This window comes from Mchenga conophoros, linkage group LG9 (genome assembly GCF_057382185.1).
Source record: "Mchenga conophoros isolate Kocher_MC1m ecotype Shallow Benthic linkage group LG9, M_conophoros_male_GT1.1, whole genome shotgun sequence".
NCBI lineage: Eukaryota > Metazoa > Chordata > Actinopteri > Cichliformes > Cichlidae > Mchenga > Mchenga conophoros.
In genome coordinates, this window is record NC_140534.1 from 18,886,384 (window position 1) to 18,892,383 (window position 6,000).

General features: G+C 43.4%; 1 pseudogene; it reads right to left on the reverse strand.

Moving 5' to 3' along the window:
• Positions 1 to 1,430: 1,430 nt before the first annotated feature.
• Positions 1,431 to 4,520, reverse strand: LOC146567144 (uncharacterized; annotated as a pseudogene).
• Positions 4,521 to 6,000: the final 1,480 nt, after the last annotated feature.

The following is a 6,000-nucleotide window of genomic DNA, read 5'->3' on the forward strand; positions in this document are numbered from 1 at the left end:
ACAGGCTGCTACAGGGAACTAAAATTGAGAAACATTAGAGCAGAAAAGAACTAATTATGATAAATAACCTGTGATGTGCTGATACTGGATAAATGGAACTTGATGCTCCATTTAATATTAATTATGGTTAGAAAGCAGTTTGAGTCATCCGAGGATAACATAAAAAATATTGAATGCACATGTTGAGATAATGAGCTTTTCTGTACCTAGATTCTTTTTTTAACACTTTTACCTACAGTGTTATTATATTTTTTTCATCGTGGTTTCAGGTACTCATATTTTCTTTCTTTCCTGTTTGTTTATTCTTATTGTTAGCAACAGTAGAAAGCTATTGTCAGGGGCTGAGTGTGTGACCCAGCATTTTGAGTTTATTTTGTATTTTTGATTCCTCGTGTTTCATTGGAATTATATTAAGTTGTGATAACAGGTTCTTGTGTTATTATTAGTTAGAGTTTAGTTGAGTTTTAGTCTAGGTTATGTTGCACCTATGTCTCTGTGTTTGTGAGTCTTTTCCTGTTGCCTGTGTTAGTCTGTCATGTATTTCTTGTCTTTGTGTTTCATGTTGTCAAGCTTGTGTTATCATGTCTACGTCTCTCCATGTTTCCTGTTTTATTTTGAAACTCTTGCATTCAAGGTGTTTTGTTTTACTTCCCGGGTGGCGTCATGTTCATTTGTGTCAGCTGTGTCTCCCTAGATGTTTCCATTTCCCTCATTACCCTCTCTCCTGACTTCTTCCTGAATCAGAATCAGAAATACTTTATTTATCCCCAAGGGGCAATTAACATATAACAGTGACTAAAAGTGAATAAAGTGTCGGTAGTATAAAAAGAGTGTAGAGTAGTTTATGTTTCTGGTGTGGGAGATGGTCTTATCGGCTGGAGTTAAAAAGCAGAGTGGCTTTGGGGACAAAGGTGGCTCTCCTCCTCTCAGTCCTGCAGGAAATGCAGCGGAGGAGTCGCCCAGAGGGGAGCCATTGAAATGGTCATTGATGATTTTGGCTACCTGTCTTTGGGCTCTGACAGGCAGGCCAATGATTTTAGAGCACACTGATGCAGTGTGCTGCAGTCTGTTCCTGTTCTGAACGCTGAGGGAGTGGAGCCAGCAGGTGATGGAGAAGGTCATGATGCTTTCCAGGAAGGCATAGTAAAAAGTCGTCTTGATGGGTGTGCTGACTCCAAAGGAGTTGAGTTTCCTAAGGAGGTATAGCCATTGGTGGCACCTCCTGAGAATCTCCTCTGTGTTGGCAGAGAATTTCAGGAGGTTGTGAAAGATGGTTCCCAGGTATTTGTACTCCTCAACTACCTCCACTGGCTTCCCGTGGATGGTGGTGGTGACTGAAGCAGCCAGATCCCTCTGCCTACTGGAGAAGGTCACCACCATCTCTTTGGTTTTGCTCACGTTCAGTTCAAGTTTGGAGCTGTCACACCACTCTACAAACTCCTGCAGAGCGGGCCCATGGTGTTGTGAGGGGCCTGACAGCAGTGACAGGAGAACTGTGTTGTGAGCATATTGAACCAGCTGACAGTTGGGCTGTGTGGATCTGCAGTCATCAGTGGAGAGGATGAAAAGCAGGGGGGAGAGCCCACAGCCCTGGGGGGAGCCAGTGGAGATGGAACGGAGACCAGAAAGAGAGTTGTTCACCCGAACTTTCTGAGTCCTGTTGGTCAAAAAGTCCAATATCCACAGTATTAGCTGATCATTCCGGTGAAATTGGGTGGAAAGCTTAGTGGCCAGGATATGAGGCTGCAGAGTGTTGAACGCTGATGAGAAATCAGCAAACAGAAGTCTGTCGGAGGAGTCAGGGAGCTCCAGATGTTTGTGGATGGGGTCCAAGATGAAGATTTTTGCATCATCGACACCTCTGCGTGCACGGTAAGCAAACTGGAATGGGTCCATCAGGGGGTCAGTTGTTCTTACAATGTGCTGTTTTATGATCTTCTCCATGGCCTTCATCACCAGGGAGGTGAGGGCCACAGGACGAAGATCATTCAGAGACTTTGGGTTGTTTCTTTTGGAGATGGGGATGACTGTCGAGTGTTTCCACAGCTGGGGGACGGTGTGACTGTCAATTGAGTGTTGAAATAGAGTCCGGAACACACTTCCTAGTTGCCCTGCACAGTGCCTCAGAACAGCATGAACCAATTCAATTCTCACATTTGGATTTGTCCCTCTATAGGACCTGTTGCCACTTATTTTCAGTTTCCTCAAATATTTTAAGGACACGAGTTTTAAAGCTAATAGTTCTTTGGGAATCACATTGCTGATGTTATTGCAACAATACTATTTAATGCCTGCCAAACTGTTACCTTTGGCATTTTTCATAGACTCTGTTACTAGCAGCTTGTCACAAGAAGATTATAATGTATTATTTTTTTTATAATTTCTTTAACAAAGCATCTGAAAACATAACTTAAAACTGGTTCTTTGCTAAGTTGTCTGTTATGTATAGACAGTGAACAGCACATGAATCACAGCCTTTCGTGGCAGGGGCATGCGTGTAGAGATGGACGGCGGCTGAGAGGAGGCGAGACGGGAGATGAGCGGAAGATGATGGCTTGGCACAAGCCAAAGTATACTCTGCTGCTGACTCATCCATCTTTCAGACGCAGGAACAGCTGAGGGAGGGTCGGAGGGAGGGTGGGGGTGGTGGATAGTGGGAGGGGGAAAGACACTGAGGACATATCGTGTCTTGTGGTGCACTCATGACTCACAAAGAGGGGGGTGCATGCGTGGGGGGAGAGCAATGTGGGAGATGCGTGTGGAAACACAAAATGTGTACAACATAATTACAGCTGCAAGCATCTGGTTTTTCTCTACTGTAGCTCATGACCACAGAAGGACGTCATTTTGGATTAACCTCCTAAGACCCAAACTCTTCCACGGCATGCATTTTTCATTTCTCTTTGATATTTGGGCATATTGGGGCCCGATAAATGTAAAAACAAAGAATTACCAGATATTTTTTTTTACCTTATTTTTGATTTTATGAAAAATAAGAGGCACATATGAGGATATTCGTTTAATATTTTGATAGTATAATGTCCTCGTAAATGGATATCAGGCAAAATTGAGCAAAATTGAGTATTTTGGTCTAAATAACCCAAAATGTGATGTCCACATATGTGGACACCAGGTCCTAGGAGGTTAATTTAAAACTTTTATATATTCTGAAATCTAAAAAAATGTATGTCATGGTCCCTGTGCCTGCCCAGCCGGCCTCACAAGGCTACACTTGTGTTTTTGCTTTTTCTCTCTCTCCCCTACCTCTCTGCCTGAGCGGAGCTCACAGCTGGCTCCCACCCTTGGCTCACACAGCTGTTGGCGATCAGCTGATTACCGATCTACTATTTGAGGCTGGGTCACAGATCCTCTCATCGCTGGATGATTGAGCTACTGACGTTAGTCTTTCTTTTGGTCTTATACCTTTACGCCCTACCTTCGTGATTTGTGAGTGATTTCTCCCTTCCCTATTCCAGTTTATCTTCCCGGACCTGTGACCTCCCCGCGGTACGGACGTGTGTGAGTCGGATGTGAGGACGTGAGCGAGCGTGAGAGAGAAAGAGAGAGCCTTCCCCTAATCCCCTGGAACCCTGGACTTTTCCCGTCACTGTATATAGTATTGCACTGGTGTGTAAATAAATCGTGTTCTGATACGTCAACCTGCTCTGCGCTTGAGTCCCTGCTTTCAGTTTGTGACAATGTAAGTCCAGTTAAGAGTTTGTCAACTTTAAACCTGTCTAAGCTCAAACCAGACTTGGAGCTTGACTTTGTGATCATTATTCCTGTATAAAATCACACAAACTGTTACCTATTAAAAAGTTTGAAACGACACTGAACTTCATGTAGTACAGACACAATTTAAGAGGAGAGTTTGACTTCACCATTTATTTTTCACTGGTAAATTAATGACTTTGTCTCACTGCTGCCCAGACAAACTGCTTTCAGAAATGAGACAATATTCAGATGTGAAGGATAAAGGATATATTTTGTCATTTAAATGCACAAAGTCTGAGTGGTTGGCTCAACAAGGGGTGCCTGCGCCTGAACGTGGGCAAGACCCTCCTGTGTTCTCCCTGTCCTAACAAAATTTTAAAGCATTTATGACCACAGTGGACAGAATTGGGAATGAGTAGATCAGAGGGACAGCTCAGGTTGGGCAGTTTTGTGACAAAGTTAAAGAGGCAAGCTTGAGGTGGTTTGTGCAAGGAAGGATAGTGGATCTATTGGATGAAGGATGTTGAATATGGAAGTGCCAGAAAGAAGGAAAAGAAGAAGATTTGTGGATGTAGTGAAGGAGGACATTAGGAGGGTTGGTGTGACAGAGGAGGATACTAGGTATAGGGTGAAATGGAGAAAGGTGCTCCATTGTGGTAACCCCAAGTGGACCTATTATCATATGGTATTTTCTGTCATGTATATACTGTTCTGTTTCAAATAATCAGGACAACATACACTGTATTGCCAAAAGTATTGACTCACCTATCCAAATCATCAAATCCAGGTGTTCCAATCACTTCCATTGCCACAGGTTTAAAAAACAAACAAACAAGAGTCTAGGCATGCAGACTGCTTCTACAATTATTTGTGGCAGAATGGGTTGGTCTCAGGGGCCCAGTGAATTCCAGCGTGGTACTGTGGTGCCGGATTATGGTGTGGGTTCAGGCGTTGGGCTTGGCTCCTCAGTTCAAGTGAAAGGAACTGTTAATGCTTCAGCATACCAAGAAATCTTAGATAATTTCATGTTTCCCAACTTTGTGGGAACAGTTTGGGGATGAGTAGAGTGGATCAGTACATAAAGCAGGACATGGAAATGGATTTGTGAGTTGGGTCTAGAAGAACTTGACTGGCCTGCACAAAGACCTGACCTCAACCCAACAGAACACCTTTGGAATGAATCAGGGTGGGAATTGCGAGCCAGGCCTCCTCATCCAACATCAGTGTCTGACCTCACAAGTGCACTTCTGGAAAAATGGTTAAAAATTCCTATGAGCACACTTCTAAATCTTGTAAAAAAGCCTTCCTAGAAGAGTTGAGGCTGTTATAGCTTCCGAGTGTGGGCCAACATGAAATTAAACCCTGTGGATTAAGGGCTAAATTAGGATACTCGAGTTCATCTGTGTGAAGGCAGATGAGTGAAATACCGCTCCATAATACTTCATACAGCTCTAAATCATTTTTTACTGTTGGACATGTATGTATGATGATATCCTGTGAGCACATGCTGTTTAAACCGTCTGTTTGTGTGGAGCACCCAATTAGGATAAAGATGGCTTAAGGGAGAGGAACTAAGGGCGGCAACAAGACCCAGTATAAGATAAATAAAGATTATTTACAGCCATAAATCTTGCATTGCTTCTCTATAAACTCCAAGAATACAAATGTGGGACCAACAGTGAGAAAAAAAGCCCCCCATTAATGTCCTTAACAAGAGTGGTCAGTGACCTTTGAATTGAGATAGGATTTGAATCTTGTTATTGAGTTTCAGTGGGTAAATGTACCTCTGAGCTTTTTGGATTTTCTGACACTTTGGTTCTGTTTTATTTAACGTGGAGTCTGATTTATTTCAGCAGTCAGCTGGATGTTTGATAAGCTGGAGACCCCAGCCAGTAGTACACACCCACAAGCCTCTGTCCTCTGGTCTGGACTCCCACACAGCGTTACAAGCTTCAATGGTGGTTTCATCACTGGAGGAGGCCCTGGTTCATGTAAGCACTCATGACTCACAGAGCGTTCCTGTTACGCTCCTCTGCTGCTGCCGCCAACACCACTACTACCACCTCCACACTCAGAGGGAGGAGGACTGGGAAATAATCGACGCTTTAACAGACAATTCAGCATTCAGGTGCACAATCACGATTGAATTACTTGTGTATGTAATGAATGGGTCATTCAGTTATTTTAAAAAAATGCCCTGATGTGACTGCTGCTGAGGCAAACAAGTGGAAACAAAGAGCATTAAAACCTTGAAGCTAATGTAACTCTGCTCTATTACGCTGACAG